The sequence below is a fragment of the Vanellus vanellus genome (assembly GCF_965231255.1).
Source record: "Vanellus vanellus genome assembly, chromosome: 8".
Lineage (NCBI taxonomy): Eukaryota > Metazoa > Chordata > Aves > Charadriiformes > Charadriidae > Vanellus > Vanellus vanellus.
In genome coordinates, this window is record NC_138913.1 from 24298000 (window position 1) to 24316350 (window position 18351).

An 18351-nucleotide genomic window follows, 5' to 3' on the forward strand; every position below is an offset into this window, starting at 1 on the left:
CTGGAGAGACTAAAAGGTGCAAAGGTTCACCTGGCTGTAAAAATTAGCTTGCAGCAGCTGAATTTCTTCATCTTTTTCCCTCTCTGGAATTAGAGAGTGCTGGGTCATGCCAGCTAATATCCAATTACATGAAAACAGCATTTAAGGATTTACAATAATACTACGTTTTTACATAAAGCATTTTAGCTGTAGCATGTTGTTTCTTAAAAGAAGTAGGAGAACAATCTCACAAACAAAACCGGTACGTTGGCAGAGCTAGGTTTCTGTAATAAGTTTCTTCGGGATAATGGAGCAGTAGGGAAATCCTTTAGGGTGACCTTTGCATCGCTGCACATGCTTAACGTTTAAGGGGCCCTTACGAAATGCAGACTTTAGGGTTGAATCTTATTTGGAAGTCATGTCAGCGCAATGTTCTGGAGAAGAAAAAAGCACAGATAAAGCTGACATAGGAGGAACAGTTACAAACCTCCAGAGAAACGTGAGATGAGTTCATTGGAGGTTGTGCATGGCTTGTCAATATCTCTTATTTAATTTGAAAGATGAAATGCTTTGCCATACTAGGTTGCAGGCCATCAGGGTGCAATATATGTAATATGGTACACACTATGCAGACAGGATTGGAATTTTGGATTCAGTTTATCTAATGTAAGAAACAGGTATTTTATAAAGAACAAAGAGCAAAAGAGCTATGATGGGCAGTGGCTGAAAGTATTCTTGTTTCTTGGTGTTATTTGGGAAGCTGGAGCCCAGCTCTCAATTTTCTAATGCCAGTATTGCCTTTTCCTGGGTATTCGCCCAGTTTGGGTAAAACCTGCAGGTGGAAGGGGGGAGAGGGATGGTGACAAAACCAAAATTATTAAAGTATCAGGGAAAAGCACATGTCTCTTTCCTTACTGCAACTTTACAGTCTCACAATGTTTCCCCTTTATATCTTTACAGAAATGAACTGAAAGCTACCATGGGGTAATTTAAACTCTTGCACAGAAACTTTTAAAAGACCATTAAGTTGTGGGTTAAATTTGTTAGCTGAATGCTTCTTCTGAGCTATCTTTTTTTTTTTTCTTTTAGCCTTGACCGGTGTAAATTAAATTTCCCTTGGCTATACATTGCGCTTTTGGTAATTAGTAACTGACAGCTATGCACAGGTAGTTTTGTAGATTGTAGTGTGCTTTGGTATAAGGGTCATATGCGAAAAAGCAAAGTAGGCTAAATTCGTGGGGACAGTGAGTTATTGACAGTTCTAGACATCCCAGTTCCAAAAAGAAAATCCTTTTTATTTTACTAATAAAGATGTGCAACACCTGGGAATTGTTAGTAATTGTCTTGATATTTATATTGGCTGATGGCTTTTCAGAATGAGCGCTAAACTGCAATCTAGTTTTGAAAAACATCTGCTAGGAAGGTAATGCCCAAGGTGAGCTATTACTGTGCGGCTTGTGGTTTCAGCTCGGTTCCACCTGCTGTAGAGGCTGTGCTGCCAGCTCCTGGGCAGGAGAGAGTTGGCACTGCTGCCACCACAGCTGCCCCGTGCTGCGGAGTCAGCTTTCTGCAGTCTCCTGGCTCTGCCTCGTCCCACAGACTTCTTCCCCATTAGCTAAAAACCTCCAGGAAAAAGAGTATGGAGCAAGGGGTCAGAAAAGACCCAGTTTTGCAGGCGAGCTGTCAGCATTCGCGTAACACAGCACTGCAGTGTGAACAGCAGTTTGGGGTTACCTGGCTTTGACTCACATAACTGTGTTGAGTCAGCCACGTGAGCTGAACTGTTTCTGGTCTGGGGATATGACGGTTTGTAAATCTTTCTCTCTTCTGGTGCTCCCACTCCTTGTCTCTGAATTTCCAAGTTTAGAAAGGATATTTTCTGCAGCTCTGTTTTCTGTTAGTTAATCCCTCTCTTACCAAGCCTGGTTCCTCACTTACAAAATCCTAATCCTCGTGGCAAATCATTTATTTCCACTCTTGCCCTTCCCTTTCAGTTTCTGCTGTTTGTCTTTTCAGCCCTTTTTGCAAGGGGCTCTTTTGGATATTTTGGGAAATGTTCTGTAATTGCTGAATTTCATGTAAGAAGTGCAGTTAGTTATGTGTAGTCATTTTTTTCTCCAGTTGTAAAGAGTTTATCGTCCAGTATCATTGCTGCAGGCAACATGTGGTTTCCTATAGGCCACTATTTGTATATCATTAGAAAGTGCGAATAGGTAAAGCGGGAGAAGATTATGAGTACAGCACACGCGGGGCTCACAGCACTGTGTCAGGCACACGAGGATTCTGATGGTGATGTGGAGAGGGTTGGGAGCAGCACTAGCGTAGTGTGACCAGGGTGAACCTTGCTAATGGTTGAGGTGCCACAGGTTTGGCATGGGTGTTGGTTGACCAGATAATGTTAGGAAGCCAGGTGCTATCAGCACCCCCCCACAGCTGTCTGAGGCACTAAATACCTGGAGTTGATGACTGATTTATAAAGCAGACGGTGTTTTACCTCTGCTTTCAAAATGCTGTCCTGTTTGTATAAACCCTTGTGTTTGGGTTTCTGGTGTGAATGATGGGCTCTGTCAGTGAGTGAGCTTTTGCAATCTCTCCTGTCACTTCTGTGCTGTAGGTAGGTGGCTGGGACAGTTTCCTTCTGCTCTCAAGCTAGCTGGCAGGGTGTTATTACAGGTGAACCTTGCTCTCCAAACAGCCAGATGTTATCTGTGTCATCCTGTGACTAGACAGCAAGTCTGCACTAAATCTTCTGAACTCAGCAGAGGAGATCAGATCTTTGATTTCCTATTCTCTTGGTCCATTAGTCCTAAAAAACCTGTTTCTGCTGAAGCAGTTTGATTTGCTGTGCCGCTACCAGAAGTGACGGGCTTAAGGACTGATCTACGCCCTTAGTGCCCAGGGTCAGACTGACCCTTGCAATTGGCATCAGCATCAATACTTCGACCAGACCCTGTTTCCCCCCACTGCTGTCTGTCTTATTCATTGGCACTCTCAGGATAAGGAAAGGCAATTGCAGATCAAGCAGCATTTAAATTGGTACACCAAAGGGGCAGATGAGCTCGAAACATTGCCCAGACAATGGCTTCGTGGCCTGACACGAAGGCTGTTGTCAGGACTGGCCTGCAGCCGCTCCTGGAGAGCACTGGGTGGTGATACACGTCACTGTTATTTGTTGCTTGAGTAAAACTGCTTTTTGTGCCAACATTTCCACACCTCTCAAACCTTATCCTCTGGCACAGTTAAAGCTGTTTTAAGGCCGCTGGAAATAATGCGGTCTGAATCGCTCTGCTGGAGTGAGGTTCTTCAGCCTGTGGCTGCTGAACTTCGGGACATATGTGGTCTGCTTCTGAGCGGTCTGCAATGTCTACAGGTTTACATTCACTGCCCAGAGAGGCTTTGCGTTATTTGGAGGGGAAAAAAATAGTAGTCCACAGATCAAAGGTCAAAAGTCCTGTGAGAGCCAGGAGATGGTTTTAATTTGATTGTCCTTATTGTACAGAGTGGCCTTTAACTTCAGGAGGCAGAAGGTATCTCTACCCAGACACAGTACTGGCAGTTCTGATCTGAGGTTTTCCACAGCTCAAAGAAAACTCCTATGCCAAAGTGGGTGGTTTTCTGTCCTTTTTTGCCTCCACAGCAGCGGAGGGCACAAAGCAGATCCGGGGCAGACACTGGTTGTTCATGGTAACATTAGTTTCAAGTTTGGGATCTGGCTTCCTTGATGTTTATGTGCATATTGCCGCCTGATCCAGAGCCCACCGAAATGTAAAAGGTTATTACTGGTGGCTTGGAGGGCTTTAGAGCTGGCCTCTAGGACAGTCCAGGTCTCAAGGCATTCCTGATCAGTACTCAGTGGGCAGAGGAGGGCCTCCTTTTAGCCAAGTACAAGAGGTTTTGTTTATAATGCAAAAAGAAACGCATGAAAACCAAGCCTCGGGAGCATTTCCAGCTGCAGGAGAAACTGTTGCTCTATATGCAAAGGGAGTCTGCTTTCCAATGGATTTGTCTCCTGTTCATGTTCCCTGTGACAGGCCTACAGGTGGGATGCAGCGTGGAGGTGGCCACTGTGGCTCTACGTGTGTGCATTGCCCAGTTTACTGGTGCCGAGTGGGGTGAAGGCAGCCAGCAAAGGAGGTGGGATGGGGAGCGGGAGACAGCTTACAGCTATTCCCAGTGTCAGTGTGGAGCTGCTGAGTGGCAGCAGCCAGCAGCTATGTTACTCTGGAGTGGGAATCGGGGTACGAGGGGTGAGGGAACAGGGGAGAGATGAGGGTGCTCTCCTGCAGGATGCCTCGGGGCTGAAGGGGCTTGGGGAGGAGGAGGTGGTTCCAACAGGGAGAAAAGGACTTGGAGATGGAAACGCTGCTTCAGAAGGCACCCGGGGATTACTGGCGAGTGCTTCCTCCCTCGCTGGAAAACCTGTGTCTGGGCCTGTCTCTTGCAGGTGGCGATCCCTTCGTGGGGTGGCTGTAACCTTCTACCCCTCTCTGTAACTGGGGAGGTTATTGAACACCACCCCCTGCCCGCACAGCAGGCACCTGTGGCACTCACAGTCACACAGGGCCATCTGAAAATTGTAGTCACAGCCCTCGCTTTGTTTGAGGCTGGACTGTCTCCATCTGAAAGTACCCAAAATTGATGTGAATTCTCTGGGGCATCACACAGTTTGGTTAGTCCAAGTCAATTAAAAATGAAATACTGTGTTTCAATCCTCTTCACAAACCAACCTTTTAAAATTTTTTTTGGCAGAAACAACCTTTTTCCCCTCATGGAAAATTTCTATTTTTTTCAGAAACAGAATTCTCTTTCAGAATATCTCCCCTATGGAAAATTCCCAACCAGCTCCAATTCTAAAACTTGATGCCAGAAACCATCTAGCAGGCATTAGCAGAAGGTGGCTCGGGGTGTAATATATCATTTAATCCTAATTAGGGCAACACAGCCACATGAATTTGAGAACATGAGCAGGCACTCAGCATCCCTAACTCGACATGCAGTAGGCACTCCACCAAAAACACATGTGCAGAACAGGGAAAAAGAGTTATTATCATTTTTCAGTTTTGAAAGTTCAGTTCTACCCTGAGAAAGAAACTGACAAAATGTCATCAGATGCACCATATCTGCTTCCTCTTACTGCCTTCCAAATCCAAAGTGTTCACTTTACAAATAAGAAGATGCCTTTTTTTTTTTTCTTTTTAAAACAGATAGTTTCATCAACAATCAGTCAGAGAGAGAAAAAGGTTTCTTCCTGCTATAAGTAGTATGCAGGGAAGAAAACTGTTGTGCCCGCAAGCATGCCAGATAGACTTAAATGTTGGTTAAATGTTAAAAGTTGGTTCTCTTGATACACAAGAAATAATAGTCTCCCGTCCTTCTCCCACAGCTCTGCTGCTACTTTTCTACTCAGATAAGAGACCAGCCAACTGAGAGAGTGCCATTCCCTTCAGCAGAAATCAGATTTGGGATTCAAGCCTGTCTCAAAAGGTAACTTAAAACCTATTCATGGAAGTGTTGTCCAATTTAGCACACATGCCGGTAAAAAAGCAGGCCTTCTGGACAGGAAACATGGCTTGGCAGTGCAAGTGAATATCATGTTGGGAAGGGAAAAGGAGGGAGAAAGGCAGGTGAAGTCCTTCGAGATGTGGTAGTCCCACTAGCACAAGAGCTCTGACTGGACGAACAAATTGATTACTCCTTTTCCTTAAAAGGGACTTCTTCCAGACACACCTAGAGAGACTGTCTACAGACCGAATTGCAATAAATATCCTGCCACAGACGCAACAATATAAGTTATTGTCAAAGGCAATGGAAGGGTGTTTTATTTATCCCTAATTTCACTCCAGGTATCAAGGACAAGTTGCCTCTGTCTAAGGATAGCTGTGAATTTTTGGAAGGCCATTAGCAATTTAAAGGTGTCAATTTTTTGCCCTTTTAAAAATATTTGTTGCAGCTGAACTAGATTTGGTTTAGTTTGGTTTTTGAATCCTCAGATTTGTTGACTTCCATCTGGAGCCTTGAGAATCTAATGCAAGATGGGCACTAACCAAATGTTCTTACCAATGTGCTTGATCCTGACTTGTGCACGTCTTTGATGCTCTTTGCCTCAGAGCATTCAATTCTAGGCAAGACTTCAATTTTTAATGTAAAGAGAAGCAGGAGCAAAAAATTCTTTTCAGAATAAGAACAAACTACTGAAAAAACCCTTTCATGTCCTCTATGCATTATAAAAAGCGGGAAGAAAGTAGTCCAAAGGTTCTGTGCCCCCTTCCTTTGTGGGTCTCCTTTGATGACTGTTCAAGCAGTTGTATCCTGTTTTTTGATCTTTCTCTAGTCTGAGTCTTCCCCACACAGAAACATGAATAAAGTTTCTCTTGTTTGTCGTTATGTAAAACATGAAGCTTTATACTATGGCCTTTCAGGTGCCGTCATGAGCTGCTCTTGCACTTTGAAACAACAGACAAGTTCCTACTGGCTTTTCTTTTTGTGTCATGTTTTTGAGAGTGACAAAAATGAAAGTCAAAGTGGGATGACAGCATTTAGGACCCATTTTGTTTCTCACAGTTGTGGAATTAGAAGCATTCAGCATTTCACTGCTCCTGCAGGAAAGACCAACCAAACGCTTAATGAAGGAAGTCTTGTTTCTGAAGAGTTGAGCATGGTTGCAATCTCACAATGGCAAGATTTCCATCTGAGCAGCTGTTGGCAGTTCTGAAATCTTCAGTTAGTCTGTTGTCTCTTCTAAATATAGAAATATAAATATGTATTTAAAAAGGAAAAGGTAGAAAGTAATAGAAAGTTAAGTCATGCAGGGTGATATGCAAACCCCAAACGTTCCTTGTTTATCTTGTATATTTGCACCGAGTGCGGTATTGCATAATGTCACACGTGCTGAATATGTTCTCTAGTCAAGTGATGCATTTTAATTAAATTCACTGTTTAAAGTTCAGTTACTTATTAAAGGTACCCAGTTGTCCAAAAAGACATGCTGACCTTGGATGTAGAATCCTTTGAAGAGAACTGTTAGGTATATGAACTAGGAAAACATTCTATCATATAATTGACACACAAAAAACCACAGAGAGTTTCTTGGCCAGTTAACTACATAGATGTATACCGTTCACCTCGACTAGTTCATCTGAAAATTTCAAAGTGACACGGTTTGCTGTCTGATATCAGCAAATCTGGGTGTGCGTGTCCTTTGGTTTCTCTCTCCTGGAATCTGGACTTTGCTGCTGTTAGTTGGCTCTTGCATCTGGGGCTAAGCCTCAGCGCCCCAGACAGCTCCAGCCTCTCCTTTGACCAGGCTGGGAGCCCTTGGGCGTTCCTTTTTAGTGGCTCACCTCTGAAGGGCCTTTTCATGATGGAAGCAAGCATGCACAAAAGCTTTAAAATTCAGGCAGCATTCATCCATAACAAAGAATGTACAGTTCTCAGCAAACAATAAAACATTTATTCATTTCCATGCTCTTATTTTTTTTGTTTTCCACTGCTAAAGTGTTCTCTGTGTGGAGGTTGAATCTCTCAGGGCCCAGTAGCCCTCTGCCAGCAGATGTCTTCTCTCCTGAAACAGAGGAGCCCTGTTCTCTCCTAGCACCTTTTGCCCTTGTCTAGCCTCGGTGTAAAATATCCTTTGTTGCAGAAATGCATTTCTTATTTCTCTCATCTGCCCAAGGTTCCTTTCTCTCTGAATTTTATCTTTTCTTTCATATTCTCGGCTCCAGCACTGGTTTGATCTTGTTTTCCTCTGCTGGTGTATCCCTTTGTCAGCCAGTGAGAGAGAGGGACGAGAGAATTGGCTTTATCAGGAGCAGAGCTATTCTTTTGTTCTCCAGAATTACGAAGGGCTTGGCTTCTAATGGTCTTTGCTCAGCTTATTCGTGGATAAGCAGGTAAAGGACACCATAGTCTTTACTCCGCATACCATGGGGCAATAGGCAATGAAAGATGGTCAAAAGATAAGGAAGAGAACACTTAGGTTTCAAACAAATAAATTTCGTTGGAGAGGTTTCTCTACCTACTGAAGTGTCAGTGAAGCTGTAACAGCTCACTCTACTTGGGCACATTTAGACTGCAGCACAAAAACCAGGTGTGCTTCGGTAAGGGTAAAGGTTTGAAAAGGCATGGCATATTTTCTTGGTTCTGTCAAGACAATGTAATCTACTATCTAGGAAAGCGTGATCAAAGAAACACTGGCTTTGAGGATTGCAAGTATCTGCTGGGCAGGTAAAGTAAGTGATGTTTAAAGGTCAGAGCGCTCTGTTGTTGAGAGGTGTATTGAAAGGGCAAAGGAACCACAGAGGACTTCCTGTGTCATTACAGCAGGTGCTGTGTGAAGTTGAGAGAATAGCAGAACAAAGCAAACCACAATGATGACATGATATTTAAAGCAAAATTGGGAAATAATGCGTCATCCCCATTTATTAAAGTAGAGGGAAAGAGATTTCTCTCCCTCAGTTAATTTGTCTATGAGACATAAAGGTAGCCTTTAACAAAAGGGGGGGAAAAATCCCAATTCCATTTCGTTACCTTTAACCCAACCAACCAAACACCCTTTAGACTATGGAAGTTACCAGTTATGTAATGTTACCAAAAAATCAGTATTTTTCAAGAGTCTTGGGTTTAATCTTTTTTTTGTAATCAAAGTGGTATGTTGCTTGGTTGTGAACAAACACATCTGTACTCATGAGTGTTTCTCAGATATCCAGAGTAACCGGCATTGGTGAAACCATATAGTTGAGGGCATGTCCTCCGCCGTATGCAGTGCTGTATAGAGACACCCAGGCTCTGAATTATGTCACAAGTCTCATTTCCTCGTGCTGCTCTCCTGGTCTTTGCTCAGCTGGTGGTTCAGGGCAAGCTCATGAACTGCTCTGCTGTGTTGTGCTGTGAAGACTTGCTTGCAAGGCTTTAAACAGACAGCACAAGTTTATTCAGAATACGTTATTCCCATATAATAGATAATGTATTGATTTGGGAATTTATTTGACTGGATTTGATGTTCCTCGGTGAAAGTTTGTCTTCCCAAAAGGAATGCTTGTTTGGGGGAAGACCTTGCCAGTGCATCTCCAAGAGATTCCTGCCGTTTTGCACAGATTTATACTTCAGACCCCCTGGTATGTTGTGACCTCTTTGTTTATCAGAAGCTTTTCCTAATAACTTCCATGCAAGTTCTCTTGCTACTTATTACTCTGGTAGTAAATCCGGTTGCATATATTGGATGCCTATGGTGCCCAGCTCTTACACAGGTGATGCCCTCTGAAACAGTCCTCCTTAACAAGGCAGGCTGACACTGTCAGGACAGCTCACTTCACGCAGAGACTGCCCATATGGTCTGTTACTATCCGTCTGTTGGCATGAAGATAAACATTTTGCAAGAAATGGAAGTCTGATAATGTGCAGTGTGAATGTGCGTGTAGGGCTAGATTAACATTGACAACATTCGTGCTTGGTCACCTAGGTGATGGATCTTGCTGCTATAGTAACCTGGAGGCTGTATTACTCATCAAATGTGAATTTTAACAAACAGGAATGTTTTAAGGTGTTTGTATCTTGTGTCCCCCTGGGACTGCCTGCTCCCCTTTTAAAATATTTACAGGAATTGTAAAATGAGACTTTTAAATAAGGGTTTTATTCCCCATTTTTTTTCTTGGAACCGTGTCCTGGAAAAGACCTGATATTTATGCCCAAGCATCGAACTTAGGATAGAGATTTTTGAAGAAAGGTAGTGCTATTGCTTATTGCTTTCTGAACTCTTGCCTCTTAGGACCATCCCTCACTAGGGAAGCTGTTATTTTTGACTTGTGTCCAGAGGAGTTTGAGCCAACTCGGTATTACATCTTTTGGCAGCCACGTGGATTTTTCATATACTTGTGCCATCATGCATACCTTCAGCCATGTGCTGTTCCAGGGTCTTATCTGGAACACCAATGGCTGTGTATGGCTTGTAGTAGACTCTGGGATACTGTAACTTCTCTTTACTGAGCCAGAAAAGAAGTGATTGTAATACAGGAGATGCTTTCAGCTCATTAACAGCATAGTATGTTTATTCAGGGTGCAACCTTATATGCTGCTGGGTAAGAGACTTTCTTGGATTCAGACACCAGCATGTTTTGGTGTGTATCACTGAGACATGTGAAAGATGATTCAGAAGTCACAAGAGCACAGAGTGGCACATCAGCTCATAAGACTGCTGATTTTTCTTTTTGATGACTATATAAAAATTGGCTGTGTGTTTTCAGGAGTCCTACAGTATATGCTCTTTATTAGCCACAGTGTGTCATCTTTTTCACTGGGACAATAAAAATAGGAGATTTGGTTTTTTATTCTTATATGGTTTCCTATAGGCTTAATGCTTTTTGGAAAATTTTACAGGGGATGAGATGGATAAAAATCTGGAAAAACACTAATGAAATCAAAACCACGAATGATTGAAAACGAGACTGCAAACTTCCTGTCCCACTTACGCAGAGCTTACCATGAAGATGGAGGAGGACCAACATGTGCACCCAAGGACTTCACCAAGGTAAATTTCCACAGGAATGGGGAGCCATAGAATAGGGTAGCTCATTCATCAGAAGCAACTCTCTGAAAATACCCCAGAGGGTAACCCCAGTCATGCTTGAAATGTCCAAGAGAGTGCTCTGATGTCCCACCCTGCAGTACTGAAGCTTTGATTGCTCCTGGCACAGACAATTGCGTGGCTGTTGACACAGCTCTGTTAGATGGTTTGAAAAAGGCTGAGAAGAATATCTGTTTATGGCACTCCAGCTGTAATATAAACATGTAAATATTACCTCTGGGCATTAGCAAGACTTTAAATGCTCCACTGACCAGCATCTTCACTGGCAGAACAGGGACTAGCTGTGTCCACATCATCTGCTAGCTGGTGGTTTCTTAGATGTAGGCTTAAAGCAGAATACGCATTCTTGGGAACAGGGGTAATTGGTGGGGAGGGATACAATTTAATAGACCTGGAAGGTCTAAAGAGAAAGAACTCTCCTGCTTTGGCAGGGGAGTTGGACTAGATGATCTCTAGAGGTCCCTTCCAACTCTGAAAACTCCATGATTCCGTGAAGATAAACACAGAGAAATGGAAACTGCCATTGGAGGATACTTTGTACATAAAGTCACGTGGACTTGCTATGTCTACACTACAAAGAGAGGGTGGATGGAGAAGGATTGCAGCGTAGTTTGAGCATCTACTTGTCATCTTTTTGGTTGCCCTCATTCCTGGGCAGAAAGGTGTGAAGCAATGTAGGGGGACGGGAAGAGAATGTATAGAGAGCTTGCTTTAGATGTGTGACTATTGTGCCCATGTAATTAGCTGGATTAGAGCTAATTAATTACATTTTTCATTGCTTGTCCATTGGCACTATGGGCTTCTATTTGTAGTGGAGTCCAGTTGACTCCATGAAGCAGTCTCTTCTAATCCATAAGCAGCCCTCACTGAAAGAAGAACAAACTGCTATGAAACCAAAGTGTTTCACCATTAAATATTATTTCTTCCTCAGTCCCTTAGGAGGCAGAATCTGGCAGAAAGAATTTGCCTATGGCTGGCGAGCTGGGTGAAGATGAAAGTCCTGGGAAAATACCCTTCATGACTGAATTCTGCAAGGGGCCCTGATCTCAATCCCTGGTTTGTAAGATCACCAGGCTAAAGTGCTGCTGCCATGTTTGTGAAGCTGGAGCCCTCTCATCTGAGTGTACCAGGCACGGTCAGCAGGAGTGAGTAGCTACAGCCTTTTTTTTTTTTTTTTTTTTTTTTTTTTTTTTTCCCCAAAGGAAGGCTATCTGCTTTTCCTCAATCCCTTGGAAGATAAACCAAATTTTCATGTCATCAGCTGAATTTCAGGTTCCACCTCTCATCTTAAAGTTTTCAAGGATAATTAATAGTAGTAATACGTGAAGAGGGAGCAAACAGAGTACGTGGGAATAGGTAATGCTTCTAGCCTTATATTGAATTGCTTATACTGTTGGGCTGAAGCAAAGAAAAGCTGAAGGCTCCTAGACCAAGTATTTCCCTTCAGCTTCTTTAATGCTTGAACATGTTTCAGCTGGTGAGTGCAAGGGGAAGTGGACAGATCATTCCTGACACTTAAGATGTAAGAATAAATTTTGGTACCCTTTTTCTTCTCAATCATTTTCCTCTCTCAGGAGTCGAGGAGTAGTGGCTCATTGGGCAGATCTGCCTACAAAGCCGTTTTATTTGTTCACCAGAGAAGCTGATGGGTGAGTGGTCCAAACCAGCCAAATAGGTGGGACCAGTTGCGGGTGAAGGAGGAGCTGATTAGGCCATGCTCAGTGCTGTGTAAAGGTAGCTGACCTCAGAGTAAGAGAGGCTTCTGAGGTTAGAGAAGTCAGCTATCCTAGAGAGAGATGCCTATGCTCAGGGTTTGAACAAAAACTATTTTTAGTGGTCGTCTTAGAGGTCATCTTTGTTCCCTTGTCCCTGGGACCTTCTGAATAGGAGCATGGCAATTACTAGATGTGGTTGAATTTGCTTGCTTTGGCTTTTACTTCATTTGGGCTGCAAAGCAGAGGATACTTACATAGCAAAGGCTAGATCGATTTCTGCCAGTTGCTGACTCCGAGCTTGCTTGAGTTTGTATAATATGTGCTGATGCTATAAATAAAAGCAGTTCTGTCTCTTGCACTGAAAACTCTTTGTCAACCATGCAATACTGAGATTTTGCTAGGTATTAATTAAGTTATGGGTATGTATAGGATGCCATGTGTTGCTGGGAGGGATGGCAGATTCTTTCCATGTGACCCAATTTGCAGTAGGTTTTGGTATGACAAACAAGGTGCCTTAACAAAAGGGTTGTTCTCTGAGTCACCCTCCCCAAAAAGAAGGCAAAACTGAGGATGTCCAAGTAGCTGTTTGGCTTCGGTTGTCAGTGACGCATTTTTATCTGCATGTCTGTCTAACATGCTGGCAGTGGTTTTGTTGTGTATTTTGGTGTGTATGTTCTCTATTGCGTTCAAAGGCAAGGCACCAAAAAGAGGTACCAAATCTAAGGAAAAAGAGCAAGAAGGAGGATGCCTGCTGTGCAAATATTTTGGGTAACGACCGGGCACCAGGCAAAAATTTCATTAAAGACAGAAGAGATGAAAAGGGGGAGGAGAGATTCAGGCTCTTTCTTGCTCAGTCCTATAGCCAGTTAACATTGAAATCTCCTAAGGATTATTAGGATTACTATGGTTTCCTGTGATACTTCATCCCTCCTGAGTTCAAGGTAATGGTAGTTTTCTAAGTGCATGACATAAAACTGTGAGATGTTCATCAAGATCTGCTAATTAAAGAGACAGAGCAGACTCATTTCTGAGGATGTGGCTGTCATGAAACACCGCGGCAATTATCTCTTGAGCTTTGAAAACCAGTTCTTCAACAGTCAAACTCTGGAAAGAGATCACGTTTTCTTTCCTCCTTCCCTGCATAAAATCTGCTGGAGAACTGGTGCCTGGTATTCAGTGTCACGCTCCTTTCTCTTCAGTGTGTTCTGCTCTTGCCAGGAAACGTTTTATTCAGGCTGAGCACACTCGCTCACTCTTAGCAAGCCCTGAAGAAGAGGAAAACTGAGAGATTCAGAAAAAGGTCGGGTGGCCTTTGCTGGCAGAATGTTACTTGCCTGATGGATGGGCATGAGCTGGTGAAAACTGGGGGAAAGCTGGTATAAGCTAATACTTCTTGAGACTACCCAGCTTGTCTGACTAAAATATACAATGTTTTTAGTGAGAACTGTAATTGCAGGCACTTTTTTTTTTTTTTTTTCCGGAGGCAGGCACCTGACACGGTAGAAACTGGCATCAACGGTGCTTCACTCCCCACATCTAAGGCTGATAGTGTGCTGCATCTGCAGTAAGTAACTTCATGTGATGAGCCTGTTGGTTCAAACACAGCTTTGGCAGAGCTCATGATGGGGGAACGCTTGCCTGCACCTGTCAGAAGATTGTGTTTTCCAGGCCTAATGACTTCGTGATACTAGCCCTTATGGTGAGGGGGGTATCAGCCAGCCTCCCAAAATTCCTTCCCACTCTTTTGGTTTGCAGGTCACCGGCAGGAAGGAGGGGGCTTTGGTTCAGTGTGTTGCTTCCAGAGAAGATGCGTGCCCTGGGCTTTTCCACGTCGATTGGCCTCTTTCAGCATCAGACAAGCAAAATGTTGCACGGTTGGTGCATGTAGAGCAAAAAGCCTAGTTCTTGAATGCAGAGCTAGAAATGAGGTGACAGAAGGGAAAGGGAAAGGAAGAGCTCAGACTGTATCTTCTCTTGTACTTGGGGTTCCCTCTTTGGCAACTGGGGAAGGATGCAGCTGAACTCTGTGGGGCTGAGGCTTCCCACAACTACTTAAATCTATTCCCATGCCTTTTATCTTCTTAAACCAGCAGCTCCCCTACATTCCCTTTCTCCTGCTTTTGTTCCTAATCTGTATTCTAACACTTGCATTCAGATGTAAAGGTGAAGAATAGGGCCCTTCCCACTTCCTGGGCTTTCTTGGCTTTTAGGCTTGTATCCTGTGCTTTTCACTAGTGCTTTCCTGCCAACTCAGGTGCCCTCCCTGGTGGTCACAGCCTTCCCAGAAGTGATACGAACGTACTCTGTGCAGAGTTTTCCAGAGTATTTTGATTTGTGGAACCCTTAACGAGTTCCCAGTTAAATTGTGGATACCTCTATAGAAAACCTCCCTCTAAATCATAAAAATTATAAACTGTACAACAGTTCTGATAATTTTGTTGTCTCTGGTATGCTCCCTGACTATCCTATGACATAAAAATACAGATTGGATATTTAGGGTGCTGTCTCCGAGCCACCTTTTTCTTTCCCTTTCTCACCACCCCTCCGCACTTTTTCGCACGTCCCTGTTAGGGGGTTTTGGTGCCACAGCAGGCAGCCAAATGTTGACAACCATCCTGGCTCTGGCTTACAACAGTCCTGACAGCAGTGGTTAAGTGTGCATAGTGGTACAGGTCAAATCCATTGTATGTCTGGTCTGGGCATACTTTTTGAAATGAGGATACTTTTTTTTCGTTAACACTGACTGAAGGATGCTAAGTGTTAGCCTTTTACAGATTAGAGTTTATAAAAGAGAGATAACAGAGATACCTGGAGCTCGCCAGTTTCCAAGAGGGAGACTAATCCAGGATAATTCTTACTATTAGGAGAAAATTACTCACTTGTTATTTTTGAAGTATGTAATGGTAATAGATTTCCATTTGCCCTCCTAGGTGGTCCAGGACTTCCTGCTGCTGCCTAACTATCAGTTTTCTTTCAAAGAAGGAAAAAAAGACTGGATCCATGGTAGCTGTAGGTAGGGATCGGCATGTTACCCTGGCTGGTGCGGCGTGCGCACCCAGGAGTGACAAGAAATTCAGCTCAGTTCAGCTGCAGATGAATGCTGGAACCATCCATGGAAACTACTGGATGGCTTCTCTACCACTGGCTACAGGTAATTGCTTTGTCTCATATGTGGGGTAATTAGAAGTAGATTATACAAGGAATAGCAAAAAAAATTAGTGCATCCTCTGCATTTGTTGTCTGTTCCTTTAAGAGTGATTACGATTTTTTTTACCTTTTTTTTTTTGCCCCAGCCTGTCTCTTGCTTTCCACCCAGCTGATCCGTATGGCATAGGAAGGGAAAATAAAAGTATACTTTCAACACGTTACTGAGTTCTGCTCATTTTTACAGCGTGCTATCTAGTACAAGCCCTTACTGGAACTGCAGTGGGAAAGCAGAATGATTTAAGGATTCTAAAATTCACAGTTTCTTCCAGTCTGATAGAGTGAGGGACTATTAATACACCAGGCAGGCCTCTGAAATAGATGCAGCTCAGTAAATGACAAACACATTTTGGTTGGCTCAGAATATATTAAGGCAGTTATCTTGTGCTCTCTCTCTATTTTTTTTTTCCTACATAAAGTGGAAAGGTGAAAAGTGGCAAGGGTAGCAGACAGTTTCTCCAATAAAGGTTTATAAAGTTCCCATGGATCCATTAGTTGAGAAGTGCTATCATGCTGCTATGCTTAATGAAAGATCAGTCAAGTAAACTGTTCCTGGGATTCAACTTAATTACATGCAAGAGATGGAAACTTTCTTATCAAGGGCTAATAAAATATCAGATGGCTTTAATGAAGTCAGTAAGGTGGCAGTTTTAAACTGAAACCTGCTTGCTTAGTAATAGAAAAGACAGTCGATCTGAGCAAGATGTTTTATAAGCAGCATGTCACTTCTCCACTGCAAGGCAAGAGGCATATTTTAAGCTGCATTAGCAAGAAACGTTAAGTTCATTGTCAGTGTTTATCCTCTGAGCCTCAAACTAAAGGCCCTATAGCTGGAGGAGATTTCGTATTGAAGAATTCTTTCTGTCTGAAACTCGGCATATGATAACTAGGCGGATTTTTCTTAATGCTTGCAAAGCCATTTATCCAGAGACGTAATTGAAATCAGCAGATGCCTCAGAATGACAAGACTGGGACCAATACTAAATTCTGAAATGTTAAATAAGTAAAGATGCTTAAAGTTTTAGACTGTTGATGTTGACCCATTTTATAATCATTTGGATGTTTTCCTATAAATTTTTAAAATACCTGTTTTGGGTTCATTGTTACTCTGAGAATAACTTGCCTTCCCTGCCAGTCCTGCCATTTTTTTTTTTTTTTTTTTTTTGTGGTACAGTAAAGTTAATAATACAAGTATTCCGGTTATATCCACAAATACTGCAAACCGGTAGATTGTTTGGCGCACTTGTGCGTATTTCCATTAACAGACTTGCAAAAAAAAAAAAAAACTTAAAAAATATTTCTTTTAAAAGTGTGTGTCAACATCAACAGCATCCTGCAGGACTTCTAACCTCAGGGGAGACGGTCTTTGCTGCGTGGGTGCTTTTGGGGACCAGTTGGTGTTTTACAGGGGTGATGTTGTTCAAGCTGTGCCTGGGCACGAGTTGCAGAACCAGCGGCCAGGGAGGGCAGTGGGCTGTCAGGTGGGGCTTCCCGATGGAGAATAGCCAGACCGATCCAAGCAAGCTGCTTCCGAGCTGTGAACGGGGGACTGCCCCGACACATGCGCTTTGATGGCGTACTTGATCAGTAGTACTTTCCACTTAAAACAGGAAATTAATCGCTGTACTCCAGAGGAGACCCAGGCTGATGCAGCAGTTGACAGGCCGGTACCTGCCTGGCACAGAGAGGGCAGAGCCTGGCGCTCTGCTGCTGGTTTGGCGTGGTGCGATGCTGCCTTTCAGGCTGTTTGCCTCGGTGAAAATCAATAGACTAGTTCTGTCAGGAGCTCCAATGAACATAAGGAGCTTCGTGCTTGTTTCTCTCAGTATTTTTCACAAATGACCCAAATATTGGAAGAGGATCCTTTGCTCTCCCGACTGCAGGCTTGTCCCACCAGTCCTGCAGACCGATTGATTGGGGATGGGGGGTGGAGTCATATTGGCCACAAATGGAAAGAACAAACCCCAATTTTCTACAACTTCTGGCTTTAAACTAAAGATTTTCGTGTCGAGCTTTCTCTGACGCTTATCAGATGTATTGAGAGATTTCTTATCGTTTTTCCCCAGCTAGCATCCTGGCTTTAGATTTCTTCGCTGTGATGAGAGCTGCTCAGTGGACCGTTGCACTGGAGACAAAGGAGGTAACATAGCATTTATCATACAGAAAGCTGTATGCCACGATGAGGGTAACCAAATGACCTAAAAAAAAAAAAAGCAGGGCCAAATCCATGCCCAAGAGCAACGAACAAGGTAGAAAGCAGGATAACCTGCTGTATTGAGTAGACTGGGGAACAGGGATTTCTCCCCCTCTGCTCCTGTTCCGGTCATTTCTATGCTCGAAAGCTACATGTCATTTCGGATAACCATTATTAGTTAGCCTTATAGCCTTATAGCTTTTGTCATGGTCCTGGTGGTGGCTCTTGGTTTGCATGTAAAATGTGAGATGTTTGGATCTGGCTGTAAGCACTCCTCACGTCAGGAACTCGGGACCATCTTGGCTTAGTTTGAGCTCCTAAAATTAGGGGCTGTTTTGGAAATGCTGTCCCTTATCTCTGTGTGCGATAGAACTTGCAATTCTGATGTAACTTTTACCCATGCAGAGGGATGCCAGGAGGACTGAGCGGCTCTAAATATTGAACAATGGCGAGTCAGCACTATGAGCAATTGTTGTTGTGAGTCAACGCTGAATCCCTGCCAAAGATGCCTTTTGCAAATAAAATTTAGCACTAATTTATCAATGGGTTAGTTCATAACATGATGTAAAGCACTCAGTACATAATGAATCCTTCTGGATCGAAAGAAAATGCTCATAACGACTTTATTATAAATAAATACTGTGTTTAAGTGGACCAAATCAATGTAAGGGTATTGCAGT